The sequence below is a fragment of the Choloepus didactylus genome, chromosome 12 (assembly GCF_015220235.1).
Source record: "Choloepus didactylus isolate mChoDid1 chromosome 12, mChoDid1.pri, whole genome shotgun sequence".
Taxonomy (NCBI): Eukaryota; Metazoa; Chordata; class Mammalia; order Pilosa; family Megalonychidae; genus Choloepus; species Choloepus didactylus.
This window is the reverse complement of record NC_051318.1, coordinates 9,678,904-9,695,052: the sequence shown is the minus strand read 5'-3', so window position 1 is coordinate 9,695,052 and position 16,149 is coordinate 9,678,904. Positions and strand designations below refer to the sequence as shown.

Here is a 16,149-nt window from a genome sequence, read left to right as displayed (position 1 = left end):
TTTGTTATGTTTCTTTTTATACTTTCAAATTCTTCATTATGGTCACACATTGTCTTCTTAACAACCTTTACCTATGCATATTTTCCTTCATCTCCTTGAACTGATTTAGGAGATTTGTTTGAACATCTTTGGTTGGTTGTACCAACTTCTGAGTCTCCTGTGAAGTTTTAATGTGTTTCTCAATAGGGCTTGTGACATATTACTGATGTCTGGTTCTCTTGATGGGTTAACTCTGATGGTCCTTTTCTCCCTCTTGTCTAGGGTTTTAATGTTGATTAGCTTTGTGTTAAGGCTCTTCTTTGATGCTTGGTCTAACCTATTCTAGACCTTTAGAAAAGCCCATGTTTAACTGTTCAGATTTCCTCGGCTCTTCTTCTGATTCCTGCCCTGGATATGTGGTACAATTTTTAAGACTGTACTTCTTGTGCAATTGTTTCTCCTATATGAGAGAGCTTCCTTTTCTCTGTTCCTTCTCTGGGAATCTTGATCTGTTTTGCTTGTTTTTGTGCAGACTTCTCTCCCCAGCTCCTGTGATTTGTTTAAATTTTCACTCTCACTCAGTGCCCCATTTCCCTTATACTTTTCAGTTCTTGGAACCATTCTATGCTACAACAGTTCAGTTTAATCTCCCCACCCTGTTTCCCCCTCCCCCCTCTGTGAGACTTTTTTGCCTCCAGTTTCTTCCCCTTTAGAGTACTCCGCCCCAGGGAGCCAGATGGGGATTAACCCAGAAATGTGGGTCACTTCAGGGAAGTCCATTTTGCCTTTAGGTGGTCCAGCCGACTGGAACTGGATTGGCCACAACAATTCTTACCAGCCTTTCCCTGGCGGTCTCTCCCCAAGCCCCACTCCAAGTGCTCTTATGGGGGCAGCACTCCTCATCAGCTTGTGTTCACCATGGGTCTCTGCTAACTTGGGTCCCTGTGCCTGGGTATGTGTGGAGTTTTAACTCGATGCTGTGAGTCACTCTTTAGCCTCTGTCCACAGAGTGAGGGACCAGCGGCTGTGCTGCCTGTGTGTGGCTCCCGAGCCACCAGGGACTGAGTGAGGGGGAGGGGAAACGGGAACTGACTGGCAGTCCAGGATGGACTTCTCCTGAGGTTTTGTTTCTTTGACTCAGTCTCTGTGGAGTTGTTCTCCAGTCTCTCTTGTCCTCCAGAGTTCTAAGCAAGTGGAATCTGTGCTTTTATTTGCTAAATTTCTGGGGAGGCTTCTTCAAGGGATGTTAACATTGCCACACTGATGATATCACCAGTGTTCCTAACTTTTTGGAGATATTCTTGCCTGTGGTTGTTTAATGTAGACTATTCATAGAGGTTAATTCTTCAGTGACTTCAAACTCAGCACTGACTCCTCAAATAAACAACAACTAAGCAGTATTGATAGTATCTGTTGACTCATAAAGAGGCAGGGAACCACTCAAACTCACTCACCTTGTTTTTTAATTGATTATTGAGGTCACAATTCTTTCAGCAGATGTTACCACCAAAGGCTAATAGTCTTCAGTTTATTTTCTCCAAAAACATTGGCTGCTCAAACATGATTTAGTTAACTCACCATCAGTAAACAGCTTCCTTGCTTAGCTAACAAATGAGCAAACAAAAACTAACTTTGGTTGAAGCCTCCTTTTCCTTTGTTATTTTTGTGACAATAATATTCCTTTTTAAATTTTCTAATTTTTTGATCATTGCTTTCCTATGAGTTGGGAATATTCTGATTAGTGCATAGTCAGGCAATGTTTATATATATATATATACTTTTTTTTCCAGAACAACTACAGTGTCATTGCCTAATAAACACAATGCCTTGTCATCTAATTCAATAAAAATAATCCACACTCCACTGTCTTACAAGCATAACATCCAAGTCCATTTTTCTTTTCTTGTTTTGACATGATGGATATACACTGGTAAAGAAATAAAATAAAATAAAATATCAGTTCTGCAATATGCATGGCATATGAAACACTGTGATTACAATGCAGCAAGCAGCAGTGCACAGCAATGAGAATGTCACACAGACTCTGTAGCAACTACCCAACTCTGCTATTCTAGCAGGAAAGCAGCCATAAACAATGATGTACATAAACAGGCATGGCTGTGTTCAAAGAAAACTACTTACGGATGCTGAAATAGGAATTTCACAGAATTTTCAAGTCATGAAATAGTATTCTTCTGATTTTTATGAACCATTCCAAAATCAAAAAATATTCTTAGCTTTTGGGCCATATAAAAACAGTTTCCATCTTAAGAAACTATGAAAAGAAAAGTAAATTCAACCAAAAAGAAGAAGAAGGAAGAAGATAATAAAGAGCAAAAAACAAGGAAACAGAACACAGAAAAACAAAGAAATTCAATGTAGCCAAATGCTGGTTCTCTAGAAAGAGCAGTAAAATTGATAAACCTCCAGTCATATAAACCAGGAAGGAGAGGAAAAAAAACACAATTTACCAAAATCAGGAATGAAAGAGAGACTATCACTACAAACCTTAGAGATATTAACAGGCAAAAGAGGGCTTAATGAAATGGACAGATTCTACGGAAGCCATGACATATCAAAGCTTACTAAAGAAGAAATACAGTAGTTACCCTGAATAGTTGTGTATCAATCAATAAATTAAATTTGTAATTTAAAACTTCCCCACAAAAACAAATTCTGGATACAAACAGTTTTACTAATGCATTCTACCAAGCATTTTAAGGAAGAAATAAAACCAATTCTAAAAAAAACTCTCCCAGAAAATACAAAAGGCAGTTTCTACTTTATTATATTATAAAGGCAGTATTCCCCTAATTCAAAACTGAAAACACTATGAAAAAAGAAAATTACATATGAATATAGATGCAAAAATCATTAACTCAGCTTTGCCAAAGCAAATCCAGTAATGTATAAAAAAAGATAATACCTTATGACCAAGTGGAATTTATCCCCCAGAATTCAAGGTGCTTTACATTCAAAAATCAATCAAATTAATGCCCACTTTCACCACTGCTGTTGAACACTGTGCTGAAGTTCTAGCCAGAGTAATGACGCAAGAAAAAGAAATAAAACAAATTGGAAAGGAAGAAGTAAAACTCTCTCTATTCACAGATGACATGATCCTACATATGTAAAGTCCTGAAGAAGCCAAAAAAAGCTATCAGAGCTAATAACTAAAATCAGCAAAGTAGGAGGGTACAAGATCCAACACACAAAAATCAGGGGTGTTTCTATATACCAGCAGTGAACAATCAAAAAGGAAATCAAGAAATCAATTCCATTTAACAAGAGTAACTGTTTTAGTTTCCTGGGCTGCTGAAGCAAATACCATGAAATGGGTGGGCTTAAACAACGGGCATGTATTCACTCATGGTTTCGAAACTGGGAAAACATCCAAATCGAGGCATCATCAAGGCAATGTTTTCTCTCCAAAGACTCTGGGATTTGGGGGCTGGCTGCCGGCGAGCCTTGGTTCCTCTGTCACGTGGCAAGCACGTGGCGGCATCTCCTGTTCTCTTCCAGGTTGCATTTCAGCTTCTTGCTTCCTGTGGCTTTCTGTGTGTGCCTAAATTTCATCCTCTTATGAAGGACTCCAGTAACAGGATTAACACCCACCCTGACTGAGGTGGGCCACACCTTAACTGAAGTAACCCCATCAAAAGGTTTTGCCTCCAATGGGTTCACACCCACAGGAATGGATTAAATTTCAGAACATGTTTTTCTGGAATACATAACTCCAAGTCACCACAACAATCTTGGCTAAATTTATTCTAGAATTTTATTCTTTGGGTTGCTGTGGCAGTTTGGAGCTGTATGTACCCCAGAAAAAAGATGTTCTTAACCTTAATATATTCCTGTGGGTGTGAACCCATTATAAACAGTATCTTTTGATGAGGTTATTTTTAGCTAAGGTGTGGCCAACTGAATGAGGATGGGTCTTATTCCCACTACTGGAAGGCTTATAGAGAAGGCCCCAAAGAAAAGCCACAGGGAGCAACCAGAAGCTGGAAGTCAACAGACCCCAGAAGAGAAAAGAGAAGGTGCTGCCATGTGCAGTGCCATATGACAGAAAAGGGACAAGGACCAAGGTTTGCTGGCAGTCAGCCCCAGAACACCACAGCCTTCAAGGAAAAAGGCACCACCTTGATGATGTTTCAATTTGGGACTTCTCTTGACCACAAAACTGTGAGCCAATAAATTCTCATTCTTTAAACCAACCCACTGGGTAGTATTTGCTCTAGTTGTTGGGAAACTAAAACAGACGTAAATGATTTATACATGGAAAACTACAAAACATTGCTGAAAGAAACTAAAGCAGACCTAAATTAATGAAAAGATATCCTGTATTCATGGACTGGAAGACTTAACAATATTGTCAATTCTACCCAAAGTGATGTACAGATTTGACACAATCCCAATCAAAATTAACACAGCCCCTTTTGCAGAAACAGAAGGACGAATTACCAGACTCATATGGATGTACAAGGGGCCCCTAGTAGCCAAAACAATCTTGAAAAAGAAGAACAATTGCAAAACTCACACTTCCTGATTTCAAAACTTATTACAAAGCTACAATAATCAAAACAGTGTGGTACTGGCACAAGCACAGACAGATCAATGGAATAGAATTGAGAGTTCAAAAATAAACCCAAACAGATTGAAAAAATCTTCTTGACCAAAAAGGGAAAGCGAAATGAAACAAAATAACGATTCACTGGCTTAGAGATCTCAAATGGAGTTGAGAGGTCACTCTGGAGGGCATTCTTATGCGCTACATAGATATCCCTTTGTAGTTTTTTGTGTATTGGAATAGATAGAAGGAAATACCTATAACTATCAATTGCAACCCAGTATCCTTGATTCTTGAAGACGATCGTATAACTATATAGCTTACACGGTGTGACCATGTGATTGTGAAATCCTTGTGGCTCACACTCCCTTTATCCAGTGTCAGACAAGTAGAAAAATGTGGACAAAAACTAAATGAAAAACAGGGTGGAACACGGGGGATAGAATGCTTTGGGTGTTCTTTTCTATTTTAATTTTTATTCTTATTTTCATTCTTTTTGGAGTAAGAAAAATGCTCAAAAATTGACTGGGATGATGAATGCACAACTATATGATGGTACCATGAAGAGCTGATTGCACACCGTGGATGACTGTATTGTATGTGAATATATCTAAAAAAAAACTGATTTTAAAAAAAGAAAAACCAAGTAGATACCTTTATAGTATAAAATACTACTCTACAAATGACCATCACTGGTGATTCATCTCAAATTTCTAGAACCAGTAACTCAAATAAGTCACTGACCAGGTAGTAAATAAATAAATAAGTAAATAAACCAACCAACAAACAAACCCACACAGAGAACTGAGAGAAGATGGCAGCGGAGGAAGCTCCAGGAACCAGTCCCTCCACCAAAACAACTATTAAACCAGCAGGAACCGCTTGAATCAACTATTTTAAAACTCCAGAGTCCAACAGAACACTAGGGGCAGAACCCGGGGTGGGGAGGATGAGTAGTTTATACTTAACGGTTACAGAGTTTCTGTTTGGGAAACAGAAGCTCTGGAAACAATTTGGTAATGGATGGTGGTAATGGTAGTACAACATTATGAACGTAATCAATACCATTGACTTGTACACTTGTAAGTGGTTAAAAAGGGAAATTTTATGTTATATTTAGGTACCAAAATAAACACTGTTTTAAAAACACAGAACTGTACAAAACTGTGTTAGTCCTGTTTCTCCAGAGAAACAGAACTGATAGGATCTACATAAATGTATGTATGGATGGATGCATGTACTTAAATAGTAAGAGATGTATTATAGGAATTGGCTCACACAACCACAGGGAATGGTAAATCTGAATTTCGTAGGGCAAGCCTCAATTTAGGAACTCGAATGAAGGTTTTGATGAATTCCTCAGGAAAAGATAGCTGGACGAAATAAAGACAGAAATTGTTCTTTCTGGCTGGTAAAATCCTCAGTTCTCCCCTTAAGGCCTCTGACTGACTCGATGAGACTCCTCTCCTTGCTGAAGTCCAGCTCCTTCATTGATTGTAGATACAATGAGCCACAGATGCAATCAATTTATTAATGATTTAAATCAACAAAATACTCCAAGTAACAAAAGGACAGTGCTTGCTTGACCAACCTACACAACACCATAACCTAGCCAAGCTGACACATGAACTTAACCATGACAAACACAAAGAGTGAACCCTAATGTAAACTATGAACTTTAGTCAACATAATTATAATACTGGTTCATCAATTATAAAAAATGTACCACACTAATGCAAAATGTCAATACTGAAGGAAAACTCATGTACTTTCTGCATGACTTTTCTGTAAACCTAAAACTGCGCTAAAATATATAAATAAATATACGTAAGTGGAACAAACACAATACTTCAACATGAATAAAAACTGTAAAAACTGTTTAATAAAAATATGTTCATACCAAAAGATTAGAAAGAATAAAGATTTCGAACTAAAGCTCATTTTTTGATAGGCTGCTTAATAGGAGCTTTTGATTAACAATTACTAATGGACAGAATGAAGTTCAAAGGGGACTTAAAAGGTCAATTATCCCAACTCTGTGTTTTTAAATAGGACCATAATCAAACCTAAATAGCAAAAAAAAGAAAAAAAAATTAAAGACATTCAGTGGAGATTAAGCAACCTACCTTGAAAAACTACTCCATGTTTTAACCACTCTCACAATACATGTCTTGAATTTACGTGGCAAATGCCTATGTACTGATCTTTACTAGGTATCCTATGGCATAATTTTACTGTCTACCATGCCTAAGTATAGTTATCAATGGAGAGAAAAAGTTTAAAATAATGTTGAGTACATTAAAATGTGTGTGTATACACAACACACACACGTTTTCATTTATAAACAGATGCTCCTCCAGAATGCATAGCAAGCAGAGTGACATAACAACAAAATGCAATATTTATTTCCAGAATGAGGATTTGAAATAGTGAAATCATAATATGTAACAGTCCAGAAATGAGATAAAATAGAGAACTGAAGAACTTTAGAGCTGTTGGGATCTCAACTCATCTAGGAGAACTTCTTGTTTCTTTGAAGATGAAACTTCATAAAAGGCAAAGACATGTTAAGTTACTATTAATGGTCTATAAAGTAACATTTTATAGCATTCAAGGAAGGCTTATTTGAAAGAATAACTGATGAACCCATTCATAGATCAAACCATAATTTTGTAACATAACTACTTCCTGATTACCGGCTTAATATGGTCTGGTAAAGTTATAGAACACCGCCTCAGTCAGAAAGAACCAAATCAGTAGTAGAGAAAAGAAGGGATGGAGACAAACTTCCAGTTACTGAGCACCTAGAGGTTACCTTCATTAAACTGTTTAATCTTCCCAACAATCATATAAAATAGACCATAAAAATTAATACCTCTTTTGAGGTTAAGGGTAAAGGATTGGACACCTGTCCAAGATTACATGGCTGATAAGTGGCAGTTCTAGAATTAGACAAGAAACCCATCTGACTCCTTTCACTACACCACATTTATTAAGTGATACTTGGAGAAATGTTTTCTATAAAAGAAAACCCCTCAAATGATCAGCCAATTAAGTATAAAGTAATAATTTGAAAGATCTGCAAGGGCTTTTCTAGTTTTAGTGTTATATCTGCACAAAACAGACAATAATTATTTTTTAAATGAATTAATCTAAGGTTGTTAAGGAATGATACAATCATAAGTTATTGGCTTGGATTCTCTTCAGTAATTTTAAGGTATTGGTTTCCTTGGGATTTTAAGCTTTTCCTTAAGCAAAATCAATCAAAATTTAAGGAGAAAAATCACCCAATCTCATGTTTTGCTGTCACTGAAAATTACTGATTTCTAATATCTGCTGGGACTCTCAGTGAACCAATTCTTGTTCTATCTCAGTTCCCTTTCCACAGTGACTATTCCAAATCAATACCCTTCCTCATTCCTAAGCTAAATTTCTTTCAGATGACCTTTATTCCAGTCCACCTCTTAGAGACCATCACATAGGCTTTGAACTCTCCCAGCTTTGTATCAGTTTGCCGATATATCTACATCCATGTCCGTTCTTACTTTTTTCCTCCTTTCTCAGTTACAGATGAAACAAAACTAGCTTTTGTGTTCATTCTTGAAGCTAGGTGACGGGTACCTGGGGATGTTACTCTATTCTCTCTTCTGTGGTATATGTTTAAGTTTTTCATAATAGTAAGTTTTTTTAAAGTAGCCTATACTCACTGTTTCCTCTTCTACACGATTTTTTTTTTACCTCTCTTCTTCACTTTTGGACACTTCTCAATCTTTACCTTACTTGCCCTCTCCAAGGTACCTGATACTATGGACTATGCCCTGCTTACTTTCCTCTTTGTCGTCTGATACTACTCTCTCCCAGTTCTCCTTACTCTGCCTCTTGACCTCTTTAGTCTCCTTTGTTGGCTCTTTTTCCACATCTTCTCAAACACGGCCTCTTCCCCAAATGCACACATATGTGCATGCATGCACGCACGCACGCACACACACACACACACACACACACACACATTCACCTCTTAATGATGCTGCTACCCAAGAGTTCCATATTTAAACTACCTTTTTCATGTCTTCACATTCCTATGTGAGCTGATCCACTCCTACTGTAAGTTCAATTACTTTTATATATGCAAACCCCTCTCTCCAACCCTGACTTCTCTCCTGAAGTCCAAACCCAAAAGCATACTAGCTACCCCCTCCCCCACCAAATTTTTCATAGGCACCTTGAACAAATACTCAAAACTAACTTATCTTTACCTTTTGCCCCAACAAAAACCTGATACTCCTCATCTCAGTCGATGGCTTCACAATCCCATCAGTCACCCTAGCCAGAAACCAGGAATCATTCGTCTTAGGGTTCCAAATCTCTCTAGCCCCCCAATATCCAACCTATTATGAATGCTGGATTCTACCTCTTAAATATTTCTAAAATCCATCTCCTCCTGTCATCTACCTGCTTGGTTCAGATCCTTTTCATTTCCCTCCTGGACTTTGTTTCCCCCTAAAACTAGTTTCCTACCACCACTCTAATCTTTCATCTCCTAGGCCCATTCTACACACTGGAGCTGCAGTGATCTTTCTAAGATACAAACCTGATGATACCCATACTCTACTTGAAATTCTTCAGCAATGTCCTCATATTGAAGAAAGAATCAGGACCTGGCCTCGCCAACTACCCTGCAAGGATTTGGGTCCAGCTATACAGAACTACCCAGGGTTCCCAAAACACAACACACCTATTTTTAAATCCATCCTTTGCTCATGTTGTACCACGTGCCTACAATGACTGCTCTCATGTTCTCCCAAGAAATGCTTACTCAGCTTCTTTGACCCAAGTTAAATGTCACATCATACTGGAAACATCCCCTAACCTCCTTAAACAGAGTCAGGATCTTTCTACCACTTAAAGAGAATGGCATCAGGGGTTGTGATCATGACCCAAGCATTAGACCCAGCTGGGTTCAAATCCCAGATTCATGTCTTACCAGCTACGACTTTGGGCAAAGTACCCTCTCTAAGCCTCTAAGTAACAGTAGCTACTTCATGAGGATTAAACAAGAGGCTGCATAGAAAATACTCTGCACAGTGCCATACACAGAGTAAGCATTCAATAAATATTAACACTGTATTACTATTCATTCCCACCCAAGCTATAGCAATCTGTACATATCCCACTACAGTAATGGCACCAATGGCCATGCAGAACACAGGCTATCTTCCATTCATCTCTTTATTCCCACCACCTGGCACAATGTGTGGCACATAGCAGGTTCTTAACAAACTGTGAATGCATACATGAAATACTTGAAATCACTACACTATAAACTAAGTCCTCAATTTCTTTCTCCAAAGGCCTTACTAAACCTACTTTTCATCTCCCTCTTGCACAAAATTGCTATTTTATTTAAAGAGGTCAGGTTCATTTTAATTGGCAGAAAAGTAATTTTGCAGTGTTCCTGGCCTACTGTTCTGTCCTTGTTTCTAAGAGCAACCACAAAAAAGCATATAATACTATCAACAATTTCCCAACATACTACATTAAATACCAAATTTTTAGGATTGTTATGTACCTAGTGAAAATTACAGGGTGATCAAGGTAGGTTATCTAAATCTGGAAAAGCATCATGGCCACTAGGCCCTGAGCCAACTCTAGGGATTCAGGATGTTCCAGAGCATAAAAAACAGAGCATGCCATTTTTCATTCTTAAAACTTGCTCCTGAGAAATTGTGAAACTGGAAGAAGAAAAAAAAAAGCGGAATGATCAAAGAAAATAATTACTACTACCAATGCTAAAAAAAAAAAAAAAGGAAGGGTGGGGTGGGGTGTCTGTGCTTTAGAAATTACTAGTCATTTGTACTTGAACAAATCTTTAAAAGAAGTGGAATCCAAATGTGTAGACAGTGATCAGGCTGTTGGGGGAAAGAGGGGGGCTCATTTTACAACCCTGAGCCTTAATAAGTAAAATGCAAACATTTAAACATGGTAAAAAAAAAAAAAAAAAAAATACCAGACACGATCACGGAACAGCGATGAACTCTTTTATCTACATCTACACTCAATCTTTTAAACCACTGCCCTTCGAGCAATTCTTAATTGAAGGGTTTAATAGTCAAACGTCTCTGAGCTACCTTAGAATAAACATGGTTAAACACCTAGAAATAAACGTAGCAGGGAAAGGAGAGCTGCCACTAAAAACATCGTTTCTCGGGCCTCCCACCAAGGGTGCGACATACATACGGTTCTGCACCGAAGGCAGCACCCGGGGGGTGAGGCGCGGCGGCCCGAGCCCCGCAGCCTGGGAGGCGGCTCATCCCTACACTCCCCAGGGCGAGTGCCAAACAGCAGCGCGGGAAACCCCAGGCTCACCTCCACTTCCCTTTCCCAGCGCACAGAACCCCGCTCCGCGACCACCCACGAGCCCCCTCAGGACAAAGAGATTTTCTTTCTCCCGGGCCGCTCCAAGTGGACCGGCCCTTCGCAGGGGTCGGGGCCGCCGGGCTTTGTAGTCCGGCCGCCCAGGTCCCTCCGCTCAGGCCGCCAGCCCGAGCAGCCGCCGGACTACAATCCCCAGGATGCCCCGCGAGCCGGGCGCGGCCACTCCGCCCCTCCCCGCGGCAACCGGAGAACCGCACTGCGCCCTGCCCCGGCGTCCCTGGAAGGCGAGGAGCGACCGGGGCGGGGCTGCCGGCCTTGGGCACCCCGCCTTGTCCTCCGCTCGCGCCCGTGCCCCTGCGACCCCTTACCTGGATGCCGCGGGTCGGCGAGCCGGCGGCGCTGCCGGTGGGGGTGGGGCGCAGGCCGCCGCGGAGTCCGTTAGTTCGCGACGTGCGTGAGAGTCGGCGGCGGCGGCGTACGGTTGCCATGGCAGCCGCGGGCGGGGCGGCGGGGGGAGCGCGGGGCCGTGAGTCAGCTCGCGGGAGGGGTGGCAGCCCGCGCGGGTGCGGGGCGGCGGGGAGAGCACCGCGGCGCGAGAGGAAGGAACCCTGGGCCTCTGCGGCCCGGCCACACCCCTGCTCCAGGCCTCCCCCGCACCCTCTTCCCCGGTGGCCTGTTTTGCGACCCAAACCATCTCTGGGTGTCTTTTCTCACCGATAAAAAAGAATATGCAACCTTTCGCGCCTCCTTCCCTGAGGAGTAGGATAGAACCGAATCGTTTAATAGGATGCAATGCATCCGGCCTTTAGGAGTAGTCAGGAGGTTGTAGGACTTGTAAGTGGCATTGCTTTCTCTTGAATTTGGAGCTCTACCGGTCTCAGAGCAACAGTATAGTATAAACAGGTTAAGGCCTTCAAAAACCGACTGCTTAGTTCTCATTATACCTGTCGGCTGATAACCGGGGAAAAGTTAGGCGCTCTGATCCTCAACATTTTCATCTGCAAAATGGAGATAATCTTTATCTCCTAGTTCTTGCTTGAAATAAATGCGCCAACACTGACAAGCACTATAAAAACAAAGCCTGGAGTTTAGCAGTAGCTTTTAAATATTAGTTATTTAAACCGTGGTGATATAGCTTAAGAGTGGTTGCGTGAAGGTGAGGACCGGGTTTAATTGAGAAGGGAATTTTCTGTTGTGATGGACGTTCTATATTTTGCTAAGGGTTTAGGTTACAGGGTTGTATACACATGGAATGGTACCCTTAAGATTTGTATAATTCACTTTATTTAAATTTACCTCAAAAAGAAACTTTAAAAAATAAGTCATCATTGAAGCTGTAGAGATCACAGAGATACTCTTGGTCCAGTCTCCGGATTTTACAGATGAGGAAAGTGAGATCTAGAAATTGAAGTAAATAGGAAAAGAAAGAAAAGAAATTACTGACCCTGTCATATTCTAGTGAGAAATGTCGAGAAATTATGTTTGACGGGAAGAAATGACAGCATTCAAACAATGTCCAAAACAAAAGCTGAGTATCAAGCAGTAATGACACCCTTATAGAAGCAACACCTGGACCTGTCATCTTTGGCAATCTGGTCACTCTGCATAAATAATGAGCACATAAATAGATTCTCCTTTACTCATAGAGAAGATGATACCTGTGTGCTATCAGCTGAACACATGTTTCTCTAGTAGGGAGATAGGTTACCTGATCATTTCTCCCTCATCTGGTTTCCCTTGCAGCCAGGTGTTGGTATTTGCAAGGCAGTTGGCCAGGGTCGCAGTGCAGGCTACAGCCAGGAAGAAGTCTCCAAGTGCAACGTCCAAATGCACAGCCCTCCTTGTGTTTTGAAGCCAGGATGCCAGAGAATCAGCTCAGCAGGACAAGCCATCTGAGGTGAATGGATGACAGCAGCAAAAGGAAGCAGCTGCTTTACTGTAAACTGGAGGAGGACAGGCCCTGAGAGAAGAGCACAAGCCACTGAAGCACAGCCTTCAGATGCCTGGCCTGGCGAGGGACAGCTAGGAAAGAATGAGGACTGTCAATAAACTCTAGTTTATTGTTTTCACCAGATCTTATGGACCAGTTCAGGTGATAGTTAAACACATTAGGCAAGTCCAAAAGATAGAGCTGAAAGTAAATGCACAGATTAACCCACTCATCAGGCAGTGTGGTCAAGAACCACCACCCTTGTTAAAGAGACTTAGTGCACCTGGTTCAAAGCCAGAGGTTTTCCCCTGGGTTTCAGTCTTCTTGACCTCTGTAGCATGTGACTTGGCTGACCAACCCTCTTTAGTGAGTGTTCCAATTTGCTAATGCTACTGTTATGCAAAATACTAGAAACGGATTGACTTTTATAAAGGGGGTTTATTTGGCTACAAATATGGATCTACCACCATAAGTGTCCAAACTTAGGCATCATCAAGAGGATACCTTTGCTGAAGAAAGGCTGGTGGCATCCAGAACCCCTCTGTCAGCTGGGAAGGCACATGGCTGGCAACTGCTGGTCCCAGGTTATGTTCAGCTCCTCTCACAGCTTCCTTGCATCCTTAGCTTAGCATCTCCAAACGTCCTTTTGTCCTCAATTCCAAGCATCTCTGAGCATCTCTTTCAGTTCCCAAGCATCTCTCCAAAAGTCTCTCTCAGCTGCTCTTGGGGCATTTTGTCCTCTCTTAGCTTTTCCAGAGCAAACTCTGGGCTAGCATCTCAAAGCATCAGCAACTGTCTGGGTCTCCTGGCTTAGCATATCCCAGAGCATTTTCATCTCTCTGCTCTCTGTGAAAGCTCCCTTTAAAGGACTCCAGTAAGCTAATCAAGACATACCCTAAATGGACGGGGTCAAATCTCCATGGAAATATCCAATCCAGAGGTCACACCCTGATCAAAAAGATTAATAACTCTGCCCCCACAATATTGCATTAAAGAATATGGCTTTTGGGGGGACATAATATATCTAAACCAGCACAGTGGTCCATGACCTTGGTTCTCATCAGAGCTTCCCAACCACTACTTCATTGTGTTATTCACTAGCTCTTCTACCTGCTCCTAAAATGAGGACATGATTCCCAAGACTTCATCTCTACACCCTCCCCATTTCCAAAGTTTCAGCTCTCAGCTCTGGTTGATGCTCAGACTGCCTTTGCTGGTTTGATCTCCAAGTACTTGATACTATGCTAAGGGCACACAGGAGCTAAGAGAGGAGCTGAAATTCTTGAGCTTCCTTACCTTGTTCTATTACTCCTACTTTTTCTCCACTTGGGATGCCATCCCCCAACCCCATCTAAATTCTCCCTATTCTGTGAAAACTAACTCAAGGCCCACCCTCTACCTGAAATTTTCCAGACCATTCCTATTCGCAGTCAAATCATCCTGCTCTATACCCACAGAAATTCCTGCCTCCATCACTCACAGCTAACCTTACCTCCTTGTATGAGAAACATTTAATGTTTCTCATTGGCTTTCATCATTTCTCCTCTCTAGATTTCAAGATCCTCTGATGTGCGTTTCTGGGTATTTTTCAGAACACCTTCATAATACCTTATTCATAATAAAAACAGAATAAATATATTTGATTGGTGGATCTTTAATTTTTCTCCTTAGCAAAACCTCCTCTCCCTTGGAGTGCTCCTTGTGGTGTGTGCTAGTTTGGATATTTTATGTCCCGCCAAAAGCTGTATTCTTAAATGCAGTTTTGTGGGGGCAGACATATTAGTGTTGATTAAGTTGGAAACTTTGGATTGGGTTGTGTCCATGGAGTTGTGACTCACCCAGCTGTGGGTGATAACTCTGATTGGATGGTTTCCATGGAGGCATAGTCCCGCCCATTCAGTGCAGGCCTTGATTAGTTCACTGGAGCACTATATAAGCTCAGACAGAAGGAGCTCACAGCTAGCTGGAGCTGAGACAGACATTTTGAAGACGGCCATTGGAAGCTGATGCAGACATTCTGGAGAACACCGTTTTGAAACGCAACCTAGGAGCAAGCAGACACCAGCCACGTGCCTTCCCAGCTAACAGAGGTTTTCCGGCCGCCATTAGCCATCCTCCAGTGAAGGTACCCGATTGTTGATGCATTACCTTGGATACTTTATAGCCTTAAGACTGTAACTGTGTAACCAAATAAACCCTCTTTTATAAAAGCCAATCCATTTCTGGTGTTTTGCATTCCAGCAACATTAGCAAACTGGAACACAGTGCTATCCAGGACGTTTGCAGCCTCTTAATATAAATATTCCAGAAGTCTCTGGAAAAGTGTGGGCCACCACATGTATTCAGCAAGTGAACACCTTCGGAGGTGACTCCTCTAAGACCCTGTTGCTCTGGAAGCAGTTGGGAAAGGAGGTAGCCCTGGGTCCCAATCCACTGTCCTAGAATATCTCCTAGAGCAGTTTTTTTTTTTTAACTGTGGGTCACAACCTCCTATTAGGTCATGAAATCAACTTGGTGGGTCTCTTCCAACTTTTTTATTTTGAAAATGTGCCTGGGTAAATGAGAGTAGGGTAAGCAGAGCTGAATGGAAGGCAATAGGAAATGAAATTCTGAGTGTGCCAAATGCTCACAGAATTGCAATATTGTGAGGCAGGTATTAGCTGTTGTCTTTCAGTTTGGATGCTACCCTTCTGTTCTCTGCTTTGTCGTCACAGGCACTTGGGGGAGCGTGCATGGCTGCAGGAGGAGACAGGGACTTGCTCCTTCCTGTTGGCTTCCTATTCCTGGCAATCGCCCAGCAATGGCCTTTAGGCTGGTGGCAGAGGCTTTCCTGTCTGATCACGTCTTAATGCACTTCTAGAGCCAGCCTCCTCAAGCTCCCCGCCCTCCACCCCAGAGTTCCCTATCAGCCAGGCCCTTCTCAGAGATCTGAGTCGCATCTCTGCTGGGCCCCTCCAAGCTCCAGAGGTACCGACAGCAGTTGCTGTGCTCCATCTTTGGAAGTCTGGGTCTCAGCTCCACGAGGCCTCCCCTCCAAGCTTCTGATGACCAGACCGGCTCCTCTCTTTAGTCTCCAGCCCTAGAGGCAGTAGCTGCTTCTTGCAGTCATTACATAATGATGTGTTACCTCAGTGTTCCCTGTTTACTTTTCCAGTCCTCCAACATCTGCTTCATTGACTCCCTAAGCTAAATTCTCTCTGTTGAAATACTTACCCTGGTTTCTTTTTCCCTCCTGACTGGATCCTGACTAATAGGTATACTGGGCTGTGAAGTAAAATCTGTTACTTACTGTGAC

The 16,149-nt window shown here is 41.7% G+C and overlaps 1 protein-coding gene across 3 annotated transcripts in view; it reads right to left on the bottom strand.

Annotated features, from left to right (window-relative positions):
• KATNAL1 (katanin catalytic subunit A1 like 1) overlaps nt 1-11,368 on the bottom strand; it is a 123,042-nt gene extending 111,674 nt beyond the window's left edge. Inside the window, exon 1 of one of the 3 annotated variants that reach the window (XM_037800428.1) lies at nt 11,293-11,368. The gene's annotated coding sequence lies outside the window, so the exon portion shown is untranslated. Of the gene's footprint in view, nt 1-6,675; nt 6,752-10,915; nt 11,068-11,292 lie in introns of those variants that run through there. The other 2 variants (XM_037800427.1, XM_037800429.1) reach the window with 2 other exon arrangements.
• Between the last annotated feature and the right edge of the window lie 4,781 nt (nt 11,369-16,149).